At 39.5% G+C, this 16,456-nt stretch overlaps 1 long non-coding RNA gene across 1 annotated transcript in view; it reads left to right on the top strand.

The window, feature by feature from the left end:
* Positions 1-1,612: 1,612 nt before the first annotated feature.
* The window catches only part of LOC139600470 (uncharacterized), a 179,712-nt gene continuing 164,868 nt past the window's right edge, over positions 1,613-16,456 (top strand). Inside the window, exon 1 of the long non-coding RNA XR_011682557.1 lies at positions 1,613-2,469. This is a non-coding gene — a long non-coding RNA (uncharacterized lncRNA). The remainder of the gene's footprint in view (positions 2,470-16,456) is intronic.

The raw sequence follows: 16,456 nt of genomic DNA, 5'->3' as shown, positions 1-16,456 counted from the left end.
AAAGGAGAAGGTACGTTTGGACTTGGGGTTTATTGTTCTTCCCCGGCTCCCTCGTCGCTCCCCCCTCCGCCCTGCCATCATCGCCCGGGTCTGGGAGCGCAACGGAGGCGTCCGCGGGCCAGCCCAGCCTTTCCTTTGTACTTTTGGGAGCACATGCAGGTATATTTGGGGAGGGTAAGGCAGTCATTCCGCCCGAACTCCCCTAATGTGGGCTGGGGGGCACTAGTCGGGAGGGGGGGGGGGGGGCGGGTTTGCCTCCTTGTGCCGGCTTTGTTTTATTTTAGAGGTTTAACTTTTTTTTTCCCTTTTTTGTTTTTTTTTTAGTGGGGAGGGCAGTGGACTCGTAGGATCGGGTTGTGTTTTTAAGAGTCGGGACAGAGAAAAGCTGAAGACGGGGAAAACTTGCTTGTAGGATGGTAGGGAGTCCTGGCGGCCCTGGCCAGGGAGTGGGGGGCTGGCGAAGGCCATGGGACTGGGCTGGGCAGGGCAGCGCGCAGCAGGGGCAAGGTGGGTGCTCCTCTGTGTGCCAGCTTGGGTCGCGGAGCCTGAGACACCACAGAGGTAACACTTTGTGGCTATGGGACCATCCCAGGGAGCCAAGGTGGGCAGAAGTGCCGAGGGACAATTTTTGGAGAAGAGAGACGGACCAGAGGGAAGACTTTGTTCTTCCGACTGCATTGATCGTAGTGAAGGAAGAGTGGGAAGGGTCAGTCCAGGCTGGCCCTTCCTCGGCTGGGCTTCAGTTCCCTTCGTCCCTTTGGAAATGCGATAGTTGCCTTGGGTTTTGTTCCATTCCTTTTGGTTCATGCTTTCTAGAGCAAGCATTGCAACTCCACAAAACTTACTTGTGAGTTCTTTGTACTTTTCTTAATTATGGGGATCAATTTAGTATCTTATTATTTCCCCATCTTCTTTTCCTGTGCTATGTAATAATAATCCATTTTTCTCTTTTTTTCATCCTAGTCCTCTACTTTCTCTTGCATTTTCTTGTCCCATTTTCTAATTGTCCCCCTGTCTCCTTAGATCTACCCATTTCAGAATTTCTGAAGTCTACTTTTTACTTTTTATTGTTATACATTCTCCTCCTCCTTAATCTCTTTCCACCTACTCTTCTACCTTTATATTTGCATTTTTCATGAAAAACTCTTTTTGCCAGGATCTTTCCTTTCCCCCATGCATTGAAATGCTCGTTTCTCCTGATATGAAGCAAACATAAAGCTTCTTCTTGTTCTCTCCTAAACTTATTTTTCTGTGGACTGCCCTACATCCATGTTACCCAGTTATGCAGACAGAGCTTCTAGCAGTAATTCTTGTTCACAAATATTCACTTTCTCCTTTCTCCTCATCTTTGTGTACATGCATCTTCCAATTTCTAAAAGCTTCTTCTGGTTCCTCTCCATTGTCCTTAGTGTGGAAGTTTGTTCTTTTCCCTTTCCCCCACCCCATCTTCACAGACCCAACGCTGTTCTTCACGTCATTGTTCCCTCCTCTGCAGAGTACTCAGACTTTTCTCTCCATTCCTCATAGTCCCCTTCCCAACCTAAGTCAAACTTGCTTTTTGCACCTCTGGAGGAATTGCACAGAGGGACTACCAGAGCAGACTGAGGTGGGTTGGGCAGCTTTGCCTTCTTCCAGGGCCAAATGGCATCAGTAGTGCTCAAAGTTTAGGTCCCAGCTGAAGTAGCACATCTGCTGGTGGAGGTGCTGTGGGGAGACACTGCAACAGGGCTAAGGAGGCAGAGAAGATCACATATGTTTCCCTCAAAAGGGTTGATGAGTTTTATTTTTGCTACTTGGTTTTTTTTTTTTCATTGACTTACTGTTTTCATTAGTTTTTAAATACCTGCCAGGGCAGTTGAAGAGCCTTTATATTACCTTTTTTCCCTGTCACTTCAGTGCTTTCTGGAAGGTAAGACTGTGCAATCTGTAGAAATATATGAAAGCTTTTTTCTTAAATCTTCTTCTCTTACAGTCCAGCCCCACAATGTTTTTAAAGCAAAATGTTACCACCAGGCTTTGAGTTTAGGATGTGTCTAAATCTGTGAAGAAATTTGTGTTTGAAATTATTCAGAAGAGCATAACTTTATATTTGTATGTTAGCTCCTGAGTCACGTGGCAGAGTTACTGTGCTGAACTAACATTTCTTCCTCATTTTTGAACAGGTCACAACATGATTGTTGGGAAAATGAGATGGTCGCCAGAACATCAGTCTGTGATGGGTGCCATATTGCACTACTCTTTGGATGGTGGAATACAGCTTGGGATTCCTCAGGGCTGCATATCGTGGTTCAAACTGGACCATACAGCTGCTTAACATCTCAGCTGTTTGGATTCATAGCAATGGTTAATGGTCTCCTGGGGGAAGTGGAAGAGCCCCGTGCTGGAACTTGTGGATATTGTGGGACATGCTGCTGAGACCCATTTGGATTATATCACCATCTGACACCAAGGTTCTGCAGCTGTTGAAAGGTATGCTTCTCCCTGGTGCAAAAATACTGTCTCATACATCAGAATACTAAATACAAATACTTGCCTTTGTTTTAAACAAACTTGCTATGTAGCCTCTTATTTTTTTCCTCTTGTTTTGCCTTGCTACTGATACCTGCCAAGAGTTTTGAGTGGTGTTAATCTGACAGAAATGTTGTACTAATGATTTGATAACGTTTATATCTTAAATGGAAAAGGAAAACCCAAATATGAAATTTTTTTCCCCATAATTAACTTATATTCTGAAGATAATGACTTCATAGAGTCTATGAGAGCTTAGCAGCTCTAGAAAAAGGGACTACCTAACTTTTAAGAAAAATAAGTTAAAACCAATTTAAGCAAAGCACTTTCTGCAGTTCTAATCTTCCAAATAGCCCAGTTTGTTTGACGATGTTACTATTTTCTATTTTGAACTCAAGATAGCAACCTTCTATGATTTAACCTCTTTTCCTCCAAATAACGACAAAACTCTCAAGGGTGGCTTGTGTGGGGAAGAAAGAGCAAACAAAAGTATTCAGTTAAAAATCCAAGAAATTATTTTGTTTCATATGTTTTTAAAGTTTTGATGTAAGGCTTCTTGCAGAACGTGCTTGCATCTTGAATGTCCTAGTAATATGAAAGTCTACTGGATGCAGTTCAGCACTCAGTTTTCCTACTAAATGAGATAATCAATGTAAAAAAATGAACTGGAAACTAGCAGAGAAAACAAATGGTTAAAGAGTTATTAATGAACAACAAATTATTCTTGAATCTAGATGAAGTGTTAATCCGAGAGTGAGGAAATCAGTGAGCTCCTTAGTGAACCGTGCTAATGGCAAAGCAAATTTTAAAAGTATTTAAAATCTGATCCTTTTATACCTGTTCTGTGCACTTCTTCACTACAGCTGAAAATGAATGATGTGAAAATAGTCGGTTTTGCTACATGTTGCAGCTCAACTGATTGGTTTCAGCCTAAACCATATGTAGGGCAGACAAGTATTCATAATCTTAAGAAAAGTGCTGAGCTGGCTGGCCTACTTTAGAGCAAAATAGAAATCTGAACAAATAATCACTTGTGATCCTTTCCCGTAGTAAACAGAGATACAAGAAGCAATACAGTTCTAATTTCCTGGTTCTGACTGTGTTTTAATAAAGACCTACTCTTAATTTTCTTGATTATTGTGGGTAAGCTTTTTGTTACACACTGGATGTAATTAATGTACATTTAGATTTACGGTCTTTATATTGTTCTGCATTTATATTATTTTTGAACTTTGCATGACTGAAGCTAACCATATGAAAGTCTTTAATTTGAAGTCTCAGAAATGGAAAGTCTTGGGTTGTTTGTGGAAAGAGAAGACAGAGAATAATAAATAGATTGTGTGGATGAAAATATTTAGGGCTGCTATCTAGTGTCATCTTGGAAAAGAACCCTAGTTGTTATTTTTGTCTATTTAAAGAAAATCAAAACTGCAATCCTTTTTTGTTTCTGTGAAGATTTTGTTCTAGCTGAGTTTCTTCTCAGGCACTTGCCGCTCTTTAGGAAAACTAAATTGAACTTAGAGGTACACTTAATTTATCTGCATGAAAGCTATTAATTTCATCAGCACTGAAAATGGAAGGGAATTTTTACTCTAAGGAGTAAAAATTACTGAGGAGAAATTACTCCTTAGCTTAATCTGAGAGTTTGTGTAGAATGAATTTCATTATTGCCATAAGATTCTGGGTATAGTAGGCAAATCATTAGATATATTTGCATTTGTTTGTACTTTGAACATTTCCAGTATTAATAACTGGTGACAAACTGTTAAAATTTACAACTTATCTGTCTTCAAATTTCTTTGGACTATTTCCAATAAAATGCAAAGAATCATAGTCCTATTTGGAGATGAGATCTGCAGAGAGAGGAAAATCAGGTCCAGATAGAAAGTGGTAGTTCCCAGCTGAGAGGTGTGCTGCACTGGTAGGAGATAAGACCCTTTTGGGGCTTGCAGGGAGATGGGGAAATGCTTTCTGGAGGCCCTGGCTGGAGTGTCTCTGTACCTTTCTCCTGGGAGCAGTCCCAGCAAAGGCACCAAATGCAGCAGGAGTTGGGTGGAGGATGAGAACTGTGGGGAAGGAGCAGCACCTGGGCCTGGGAGGGGTGATGGGGACCATCTGCCTTACTTGGGGTGGGAAGGAGCCTTGATGCTCTCAGAGGGGGCTGGTTGGGAGGAGCTGCTGCTTGAGAAAAGCTTTTTGGGTATGGGAGCCTGAAGTGTGGGGAAGAGGTTGTTTCTGTGATTTCTCTTTGGTTGCAATTTGGTAGTTCCTTGCTTTGCTTGTGACAGTCTTAGGAGGTGATTGAAACTCTTGCAGGTGTTCTGAGGCAATGTGGTTTATTTTGGGGCATAGGGAGGTCTGAACTCCCCCTCACAAGCCTACCCTGGTATTTTGATCTGGTAGCAGAATTTGCACCTAAAACAAATTTAAAAAATCCACACAGTTTAAACAGCGATTCCTCTTTGGAACTGTGCTCTCAGTTAAGGAAGGCCTCTAGCCAATGTACTTGGTTTTTTGAGAAAATATTTTGCTCTGGGTAACTGAGGTGAGGGTAAGCACGAGGGTCTTTCAGGTCAACCCAACCTGAGTGTGGAAGAGATTTAACAGGCTGCAAAGAGTGCAAATTTTACAGTGAAGTGTTTGTGGGCAGGTGAGTTGCATTGTTGGATTTGTGTATTGTGAAAAATGGGTAGATGAGAACAGGGCAGGTTTTGTTACTGCCAGATTTTTAGGTGGAAGAGGAGATGGCACATGGAATAACGTCCTATCCATTAACATCTAGGAAGGTAGAAAGGAAAAAGTGATAAGACTTGATTTCTTTGACTGTTCCTTCTCTTTGGTTGAAGTGTTTTTCTCGATGCATGGATTCCCAAGTGAGGTAGAAATTTCTGTAGACCCATGTGTGCCCGTCTTGGGGGGTTCCTGATACAAAATGGAGATAGGGATGCTTTCCTGAAAGCCTGCTGCCTTTCAATCTTCCTCTGGGAAGCCCTGCTTCTTCTCTGGACATTTCACCAGAGTGTCCTCCTCAGGATTTGGAGGCACAGTTTGATTCTTGGGTAAAATTTTGGGAGAAAGCTTTTGGACATAAGATTGTTAGTCCCTGAAAGGGCTCCCAGGTAGCCCAAAGACTATTGGGCAACTATGAGGGGCATGGCATGGTAAATATTCACTTCATGATCTTCACTGAGAAAGCAAGATGGAAGCTGTAGGTCAGGGCACCTTACTAGAATGGAGTTGTTTTTGTATCTTTGGTTCCATAGAAAATGATATTGATAATTGTGTCTGTTTTTTTTTTCTTCTGTATTTTGCTCAAGGCTGGGTGTGAAATCATATAGCTTACTATAGTAGAAGTCATAATTGTAAATATGATGTTTTCTTTTTTAATTATTTTCCTCCTTTCACTGGTTTGTCACCTTTATTATGCAACTCGAGGTACAGTATTCTTACAGAAGCAATATAACCATTGGAGTACAGTTTATTTCTTTTCTTGTCAGAGGAAATTTTTATGAGAGGTACAAGGAAGTCAACCAAGGCTGGAAAGAGAGAGCTTCCACTTGAAATCTGGATGTGGGTTTACACAAACCACAATCCTCTACACCTTGTATTGCAGTTTGATTGAGAAATAATTGCATGAAGACTTAAAATGAAAACAAAGCTTCCAACATGTGACCTGCTTTTTCTGTAAAGCGCTCTCAGTAATGTCAGGACAGAGGCATATGGTGTCTGGAATCATTTTCTGTTTCTTGATTGGATTTATTTTATGTAGCAAGAAGCTTTCCAAGTCACTAATGGATTCTATTTTTATTCTTTTTTTTTTTTTTACTTGCATTGTCATAACATGAAATTTATCACAAACTATTTGTGAAGCCTGAGGTAGGGCCACATTGTGCTTGATATCTTGACCTTTCCTTGATTGAAATGCATAGATGTGTTTGGGTTTGGTAGGGGGAAATGGATAAGCTGGGGGGACTTAGAATATTTTAACACAAAATTAGTTCCGACCTTCGAGGACAGGGACAGTACTTCCCCTGAAAGGTTATGAGACTACTACAAATGTGGATTCTATATTTAAATCCGTGAATATTGTAGATTAGTGAGAAGAAACTGAGTTTGACTCTGTACAAAGAAGAAAGAAGAGAAAAAGCTCCTACCTAGTCCAGATGTGTTTGCTACTGCTAAAAATTGAAAACTTATTTAATTTCATTATATTTGTAAACTAAAGCTACAGTCCTTCTATTTAAGAATAATGTTGCAACTCTATGAAATTAACTGCATTTTGATACAGCTGAAAGGTTCCAAAGATTCCAGTATAAATTTTTCTGTCACTTTTCTGTGTGTTTTTATTTTTGTTTGGTTTTGTGGGTTTTTGTTTGTTTGCTTTTTTTTTTTTTTTTTTTTTTTTTTTGTTGTTGTTTTTTTGTTTTGGAAAATTTATTTTAAGGCCTTAAGTCCCATGGGGGTGATGAGTGTGGTGTTCCTCTGGATGCCAGCATTACTTCCATGTCAGCAGAGATAAGAGAGAGTGCTGAACTAGAATCATGAATGTTTGCATGGAATTTCTTGCAGGCCTGGGAGGCGGCTGGGTATGGAAGGAGGAGGCATGTGATTGCCGTAAAATAAATAAGTGAGCAGTGGGAGTGGGTATTCTGGGTTGATAAGGATGGAGTCTGGTTTGGTTGTGAGCCAGTGATGATTGGTGAGGAAAGGAAGTGGTGAGACATTTTGAAAACAAGGGCTAGTTGCTAGTGATGGATGGGAAGAGGAAAGAGACGTGGATTTTGTGGGAATGGATGAGAAGCTGTTTGTCATAATTTATGTGTCAGGACTCCTGTGCCATCAGAGCATTTCTAATAGAATGGAGTGAAATCTCTAAATGGCTGTGGCATAAGTAATAAATATCTCAAACATCAGTAGCACCGGCTTCTTCTTGGCGCGTGATAAAATTGTGACAGTTAATGCTGTGAAAGGAAACAAAGTTAACTTTTGCTTTGCACGTTTTGTGTTACATTACTCCCCGAATCAGTGCAACCTTCAATTGAGGATACACTTACTATTTTTTTTCTCTTTGCAACAGTTTATTTAGGTAAGTGTTTCAGGAGTTGCACATGTTGTTTCCAGATTTTCTCAGGGGTGAAACTTTGTGTGGCTGCCATTTAGTTATCTTTTAGAATTTGAAGTTTGGTTTTTGATTGGAGCCAGTATTGATCTCTGCCTGTCCTCTGAAATTAATGATATTTGTGGTGGCTCCAGAGTATATAGGAAGGTACCCTGGATTATGCAGCGAACACTGAGGTGTTTTTTAGCAACTTGATGCTTTGGTGCAGGCTGGTGTGCTGTCACTCCAGGTATTAAATTGGGCCTGTAAGCTACTTTATATAATTGTGCTACTTCTTCTGTCAGTTGTTGCTTTTCTTCTAGGCTTGGGTAGGATGTGAATTCAGCTCTGCTGGGGCTGCAGCTGACCTGATCTGGTGGTAGCTCAGGGGGCTTTTCATTGAGCTCTCTTCACTGGGGGTGTGTGTGAACGTGAACTCAATTGTTCTTTATAGAGAGGCTGTTGTTTCAACGCTTTGGGCTTCAAGCATTGAAAGACATGCTCTCTTGCCCTTACAAAAGATGCCTTGCCTTTTTGTTAAAAAGATGGATAAGATAGCACTCTTTTCATCATCTGTCTCTGGGGCTTAATTTTGTCATATTCAAAGTTTTATGATACCATGTAACCAGTAGGTTTATTCATTCAGCCTCCTGGGCTGGACTGATGAATCTTGTACAGGCATGGCTCCTCACTGAAAATCAGACACTGGAAAGAAGGGTGGTTCAGGTTCACAACTTTGTGGTTTTGGTGCCTTTTTTTTTTTTTTTTAAATTTGAAATTACACTTGAAAAAGAAAGAATTAAAGAAATGCAATTCTAAACCCAAAAGCTTGTTCTTTATCACACAGTTGTCTCTCAGCTTCAGGATTTGTATACATTATTTTTATAGCATTAAGTCTATGCATTGTATGGCTTTACAGCTTTCCTTTTCCATGCAGCTAAAATCTGTGTCTGAGATCATGGCAGTGTTTGATATATATCTCCTGCAGGAATTCCAGTGCTTGGGCAGTGTAGGAAGGGGTCTATAGCCTGGTGTGTGTTTCTGACAGCAATTCACCTAGTAATAGGACTGAAAAGGAAGTTTTAAAGGCACCTATAAGAGAAATTGCTCCCTCTTCCCAAAGAAACAAGTGCTTGGAGCAGTCTCTTGGTTTTTTTCAGACCTTGCTTCTTGTTGGCTTCTGTTGGTGGCCTTCAATGCTGTCTTCCCTCTTTGGCTTGGATTTTTGGGTACTCAAAATGTGTCCAATTCCAATTTAACAATTTGTTTATTAAAATACATCCATCCTGTGTGCACATTCTGATGAGTTAAAAAACATGTAATGGAAAAGTGTCAGCAGAAAGAATTCACTGTAATCAGCTGTAAAACACTTCCAGGCACACTGCATACTCCTCCCCTTCACACTTCCAAAAGGCACCACTGAAGAGCACCAAGGCAGAGCTGAAATGTACCTTTGACAAGCACTTAAAAAATTAGTTTCTTCCACTGGTAATCAATATAGATTAATTTTTGGTGTGAGTATGTACAATGTGTATATATATATGTATGTTTCCACTATGTGTGTTGGTTTTTGTGGAATTCATTGCTTCAGATTATACACAGCGTAATACTTTAAATGGCTAGAGGTCACTATTTTTAGGTTTTTTTTTTAACATCTTCAGTTGCAATTGTTTTGAGTGCAATCAAAACTATGGATGGAATGCTACTTGTGGACTTCATGCAGGGTAGGTGCATTAGTGGACCTATATTTGACACAAGTGAAAGGATCTTTGCAAAGGAGGACCAGAATCATTTCCAGATTGATTTCTTTGCATTTGCAAATGCAAAGAAACCAATCTGTCATTTTGACTTTGGGTTGTGTGTTACAGTTGAAATAGGTTTTTTCCCCTGAACTCTGTTTCAAAAGGCAGTAAGTTAAGTTGTGACAGATCAGAGAGAATAAGACAGTAAGGTGGCAGAATAAGAATTCGTTCTTTTGTTGAGATTGTTGCCCAGGGTTATACATCTTGAGCATTTTCTTATAGTGTTGGTGCAGTCCTGTGAAGCACAGTTGGGCTGACTGATGACTTTGTAGGAGAGAATATTGTAGATGCTGAACAATGTCATTATTAAAAATAAGGATTTGCACACCTGCTGTAGTCTGGTGGATTGTCTCTAAACACAAAGTGGAGGGGAGCTCTCTGGTTTGCTGCTCTGCTGTATCAGAAATGATGTATGTGAGTGATGGGTGCTGGATTAAAGCAACGTATATTTTAGGCTTCTGGTTGCTTAGTGTGAGCAGTGCTGTACTAACACCCCAGGAGCTGCCAGGAGCCATTTTGCATCTAGCACATTCCCGTGTGGTTTTCTACCCTGTGCAGTGGTTTATGTCCGTGGTTTGTAAGAGGAGCAGGGTGTCTTTATTCTTAATTTTTTTTTCTGAATGCTCTCAGGCAGAAGAGAGAGATGAAGAAGATCTGGTTATTTCAGGTCAGTGCCTGGATTAACTTCTTGGCAAAAACTTGTTATGGATCATGTACTGCCATCACTGCAAAACACAGTAAGTCAGACAGGATAGCTCTAGCTCTGTTTAGGTAGGATCAATTTCTTCTATGAAAACAAAAGGAGAATCTCTATGGAGAGGTGGGTGTTGAATGTAGTATAATAACCATTTGCCAGAGTGATACTTGATAGTAGCTAGTTTCTGAGGGAGTTACAATCACTTAGTGTTTCTCTAAAGAGTGCCAGGATGCTCTCACTGGAAGGATCTTGGTCTATCTGTTGGACAAAATGTGTACTTTTGGTGAATTTTTTGCTAATTTTACCTATTGTAAAAATAAGTGTTAAAGTATGAGCAATATGGACGCAAAAGAATATTGCCAAAGCCAGTTGATGCCTGCATTTGGGTACAGGGCCATACTTGCTGTATAGAAGAGCTGTCAAAATCTATAGGCATTACTGACTGTAGGGGAACAAACAATTCATTAAACATAATAGAGTATTTAATGTGTCTTATAGTTTTTGTAAGGTTCTTGTTTTGTCTTGGCTCTTCAGTTCTTGGATTTAGAATTGCTATGCTATATGCACATGCCTTATTATTTTATGTTGAAATAAGTACAAATTGTATTTTGAAAAGAAGCAGCCATAATAATTCTCAACTAGTTAATTTTAAAAGGAAGTCTCATACTTCAAGGGCCAGCATCTTTTGTTTGTGGAAAATTATCAGTAAAGTCCTCTGTATCTTTAACTGAAATGGTTTCTAATTTATGCTTGATTCTTCTGCTAGGTTAATGTTAATTAGTTTAACATATCACTCATAAAAGATGTCATAGTTGAGTCATTGTGTAGGTAACAAATCTTGCACTGGCTAGCAATGAAGAAATATTACCTCTATTAAAACCCACACTTAAACCGTGGAGTCAGTAAGGGCTCATGACATTTTGCAGTTATCTAGCTTAATGCATTTTAATGCCTTCAGTGGTGTGAGGTTTTTCGTTGGGAGGCTGAGTGGGGGATAAGCAAGTGAGGCAGAGCCTTCAAATTATGCAGTCAGTATGAAGTGTAGCCTGTGCCAAGTGAGAAACTCAGCAGAAATGCTGGCTTGGGCTGGGGCTTGGATACTTTTATAATGATTTAACCTTAAAAACCCCACAACTGTCCAGTGTTGGGCTACCCAATGAAAGCACACATAAGCAGTGGTAAAAAGCTCAAATCTGCTTATATTTAGAGCCCAAGTAATTAGATATTAACAATGCAGCTAAGTATGCAGGCTTGTAATTAGCTAAGTTATTTCATCTATTTCTGCCCTGAGAGAAGCATTAGAGCTAGGCCTGTAGTGGAAAGAAAATTTCAGTTGTGATTGTGGAGTGGTTGGTGTGATTCTGTAATACTTTATTTCAAAATAATCCCCCAGCCGCTCAGAGGAGGTGATGTTGTGATGCTGCCAACACAGCAGTGAGCCTGCATTGAGTCCTATCATCCTGCTCAGCTGGTCCAGGTATTCCAGGGTATGGGATGGGCAAGGCAGAGCAGTTGATCAAACCTCTAGCCATAATCTGCTGCCCACATTTCTTTGTTTGTTTAAACCATCAGCATCTGGATGGAAACCAGGACTGAGTAAATATTTGAGGATGCTGTTGCTTCCTCTGCCTGAGGAGGAGGTGCTAGATCTTGAAGGTTGGAGTTTCACTTGAACAGCACAGGAAGGCATGGTCAAGAGTTTTGCATCCAAAACATTAATGTAAAAAAGTTTAAACCTTCTCCCATTGCTAAAGGTTGTAAGCACTTCCATGGCACGGGAGCAAGGCCAGTCACTCATGTGTGGCAGGGAATGTCTGAAAATTTGGAGTGCAGCTCCAAATTAGTGAACCAGATGTATTTTCTTGCAAACTGCATTTGTTTCCCTGTGCAGCAGATTACTCTGGCTTTGTGGCCAAGTAGACATGGTGAGGTTGATCAGAGAAAAAAAGGAGGGTTACTGCTATTTACGAATGTAAACAGCCAGCATGTTCACAGTCTGAACATCCAAATAAATTAGATTTTTTTCTTTAATATTTTAAGTATCATGCTAAATTCAGTGTTTCAGATCTGAGAAATGACAGCTTTGCAGCTGGTGAAGCTGGCAGAAGAACAGGAGTGTTCTTCTTCTGCCTCCTTTCAAAGTCTGTGTGTTTGAGCTCCTTTGGACTACTTGTACTCTGTACCCCAGTAGAAGGCCAATCTGGTGATTATTCATAGTGTGAGGATTCAATGAAATTCTGTTAATAAAAATATACAGTTCTTTGACATCCTGCTTTGCAGCTCTTAACACTGGTGTATTTGCTGAGTGCCCCAGCATAGTCAGGTGAAGACCTAGGACAAGCATCCCTTTGAAGTGACCACAGTCATCAGTATGTCACCCTGACCTTTTAATGAGTTCGTCACTGTTGTGTGTGGAACTGTGAACATTAGGTTTTCTCTTGCTAAAGGAGATCTCTTCCTATGAACAGGTTGCTCTTAAGATGATGTTTTCCTGAGATAGTTCTATTTTAGCTTCCTTAGCCATTTGTTTGTTCATTTGTTTGCAATTATAAATTCTGGTTACCATGAGACTTGAAAAATTGCAGCAAACAAGCGACTTCTTTCTGAATTTGCTTCTCACCTTGGATTTGCATTAAGCTTTCAGACTTCCCTTAATTTTAACCATGAAAACTGAATATATTACAGTAATTTTATTAACATCAAAAGCCTTCAAATTGTTCACATGTAGCTCTTAAAATTTATAAAGCAGCAGTTTAAGACTTTGAAATTCTTAACAGATGCTCAGCTATGTTCTCAGTATTTGAGCTTAAAGCAGAAAGAATTTAACTCAATTATAATAATGTAAACCTTTCCACTTTGCTTTGCATAATTAAATATTTTCATTTACATAGCACAGAAGTTTAACATTCTAAACAGGGTAGATAAGCAGAAGAAAAAGGCAGACAAAGATGCATCTTTAATGCATGCAGAGTAGTAATGCACATGCTGGTAATCTTGCTGTGCTTATTAATAATAACAACTTTAACTAGAAATCCATATGCAAATTCCTGTGAATATGGATTGTATTTAATATTTTTTTTCTTTTTAAATTGTGTGCATCTTTGGAAGTATGCAGAAAGGTATACTAAAACTGGACCAGGGATGCAGTAACCTTGATATCTTCGACTTCTTGTTTTAAAATATTAATTAGTGGAACAGGTCTGAGGAAAATTAAGGTATCCGGACAATTTCTGTGGATGCAGGAAACGGCTTAACTGTGCCTCTGTGGAAGTCTGTCATCCTACTGGTGTAGCAAAAGCTACACTGGAGGTGGTTATTACTACCACTTTGGATAATGCTGTGTCTCAGATTCAACAGCCTGCTGTCAGAGCAGCTTCTCAGTGGTATAATAGGAAGCATTGTGTGTTTTGAGGGCTATAAAATAGACACAAGATGTGCAAATAAACACCTGCACTTTCCTAAATTACTGCTGCCTGTCAGGTCCGGGGCAGCAAGATATGTCAGGCTGAAAGGAATCTTTGCTGGTTTTGAAGAAATTTAGTGCAACTTCTGTTAGCCAGTTTAATGTCACTTTTTTACATCTGAATCTTCTTGAAAGTGGGAGGATCAGTGATGTTCCCCTATAATGAAATAAAATAGCTCTGATTCTTATGTTCCTGAATTTTTGAAGTGTATAATATATTGCAGATTATGTCACATAACATATGGAAAAATATAGCTGTGTTAAATAAGAGACTAAAAAAGATATTTTTTTTTAATGCCTTTTGTTTGCTTACCCTTAGACTTCACCAGGTGACTGGCTTGCTCTGGTTGAATGCCTTACATCAGAGGAGTTTGGAGGTTTGCCTTTGTTTTGTGTTTGTTACATGCTTCAAATCTCAAAATTTAAGTGCCAATATATAGGACACATACAGTAATTCTATACATTACAATTAAGAGAAGATGGACTTTTAGAAAAACTTGGGTTAGGTTAAACATTATTTCCCATATATTGATTTTAGGGCATATATCAAAACCACTAAAAGAAAGTGGAAACCTAAGCAAAAGGGAGAACACTTGTGCATATATTTCTGTGTGTATGCACTGCAGTGAGCTGGGGCAGGGGAACTTAAAAAGAAATTTGTGTGTTTACCTTTGATTTTTTTTTTTTACGTTTTCTCTAGAGTTCTTTAGGTAGTGAGCTTTGGAAAATTCTTTCAGTGGAACTTAAATTTCTGGGGATTTCTGTCAATTGCCTAGGTTTCTTCCATTTGCACATAGATTTTCTAGTGCACTATAAAACCTTTTGTCATATTTTTTGCTTGTTTGATGGTAATGGAGATAAGAAAGCAAAATGTAGGGAGAAAATGAGAATTTGATTTCCAGTGAAGCAAAATTTCATATCCTAAAGCTGCTCCTGACAGTCATTCTTTTAATACAGTGGGTGGCTGTTTGCTAACTGCAAATCCAGCAGTGTAGGTTACTTGCTTAAAGAACAAGGGAAGCTACAAGGATCTCATTAACTTTGATTTTCATGTTATCCCAAAAGCTTGTAGCAATATATGTGCTCTTGTTTACTCTTGCTTGTGATCATTGGGGAGCGCTTAGATGTACTAAAAATTCTTTGGCACCTCTGAGCACCCTAAAAATAATTTTATTGGTAAGATTTTATTGGTAGAAAGGCAACTGGAGGCTGAGTATGGAGTTCTCTTAGTTTTTCATTATTGCTTCTTTGGCTTTAGCTGTTGAGAATATTGCCAGTCTTCTGTTCCATGCTTGCTTTGTTGCACTTGTGCTGCTTTTCTGAATGGTTATGAGAAGTTCTCGTTATGAAGTAGCTGCTTAGCTCAGGAAATCATAGTATTCTCTAGATTTCTGAGTTGTTTTGTTGTTTAGGAGAAAAAATGGGATTGTTTTGGTTTACATAGAATCCATGTAGTAAATGTATTGCAGAGGTGTCCATATTGTAGTCAGATTAGATAAGTGGTTTTCGTATATGAGGAGAACACATGGTTCTGTGGTTTTGGGTTCTCAGCTGTATGTCTCAGGTGTGCTGCCTTCCAGCTGGTTTTCTGTTATACTGTCTCTAGCTCTGTTTCTGCTCATTTGCACCTGGATTTTACCATACTGGGGCATCTCCTGGGAGATACAGAATCATTTCAGTATGTCACAGTGGGCACTTACCTAACTCCCTATGTGTATGAGGTAGGATTTGGATTCTTTTGGTAAAGAATCCTGTGCATAGAGTTCTGTGTAGAAGGTAGGAAAATACCTTTCTTGGTCCCTGGATTTTGTCTGCAATTAGCTTATGCTATGTGGCTTAATTTACTACAGAGGTAGAGTGTTTCTGCTTTACTAAGCCTTTCTCTCTCTCTTAAAGTAATTGTGTGCCCATTTCTCATTTAAAAGCTAAACAAAGAACCTGGCATTCCAAAAATAATAGTGGAATATTAGGCCTGAGGTTCTCTGGAGTGTAACCACTTATTTGTGCAGTAGGTGCAGTTTTCTGGTTTCTGTCCAAAGGTTTAGGGAGTGTCTGTGCACTTTCCACTTCCCAGATCATTAGTGATTTGTGACTGATTTGGTCCAATTTTAACCATTGCCTGTAATCTCTAGGGATTAGAATTCCAAGATGTTTTAATACCTGTAACTGTCATTAGAAACTGCAGTGAGTAAGCAAGTGCTGATTTATGAGCACTCAATTAATCTTAGTGCCTGGGATTTGTTCCAGTAAATTCACACATCTGGGTGAGTGCCCAAGGTTCTCAAAGAATTCTTAAAATTTGCATATTGACCTTTGAGGACTGGATTGTAGGACCAGGGTATCATGCACATAAAACAGCTTTTCTGTGCTATCTATTTTCGTGTTTTTTATTATCTTTCAGACCATTCCTCTGATTATGTTGAAAAGGGGCATGGGGAGCAGATGTTCTTGCTCTGTTCTTGGTTTTGAGAAGCACTGGGGGGGGGTGGAATTGGTTAATTTTTTTTTTTTTTTGGAATTCAGTTTGAAAACAGACCCCTCCACAGCAGTTTAATCCAATTGACAGTTGGTCAGTGTATCTCATTTTCCTAAGAACTCTGATGGGATAATCTCAGGTAACCCCATCATAAGATGATCCCAGAATCTGGCAATACCCCTGATGAGTGCTGTGATACTTCAGGTTGTGTGATTAGTTGCTTGAGGTTATCTGGTCCAGGTCTGGATGTAATAAATCTAACCCAATGTATTTTAATATTTTTGAGTGTGAACTTTTTCAGCTTGAAAAGTGGATGGTGGTGGGGGAAGCTTTGGCTTGGAGTCTCTCTGTGATGGCACTTAGGCTGCACACTGGAGGAGTGAAGTATTACCACAGTAGATGTTAGGAAATG

The sequence above is a fragment of the Agelaius tricolor genome, unplaced genomic scaffold (genome assembly GCF_023055355.1).
Source record: "Agelaius tricolor isolate 1412-34295 unplaced genomic scaffold, bAgeTri1.0.p SCAF_2, whole genome shotgun sequence".
NCBI lineage: Eukaryota > Metazoa > Chordata > Aves > Passeriformes > Icteridae > Agelaius > Agelaius tricolor.
Note: the sequence above shows the minus strand (reverse complement) of the source record. Positions and strands in the feature narration are given on the sequence as shown.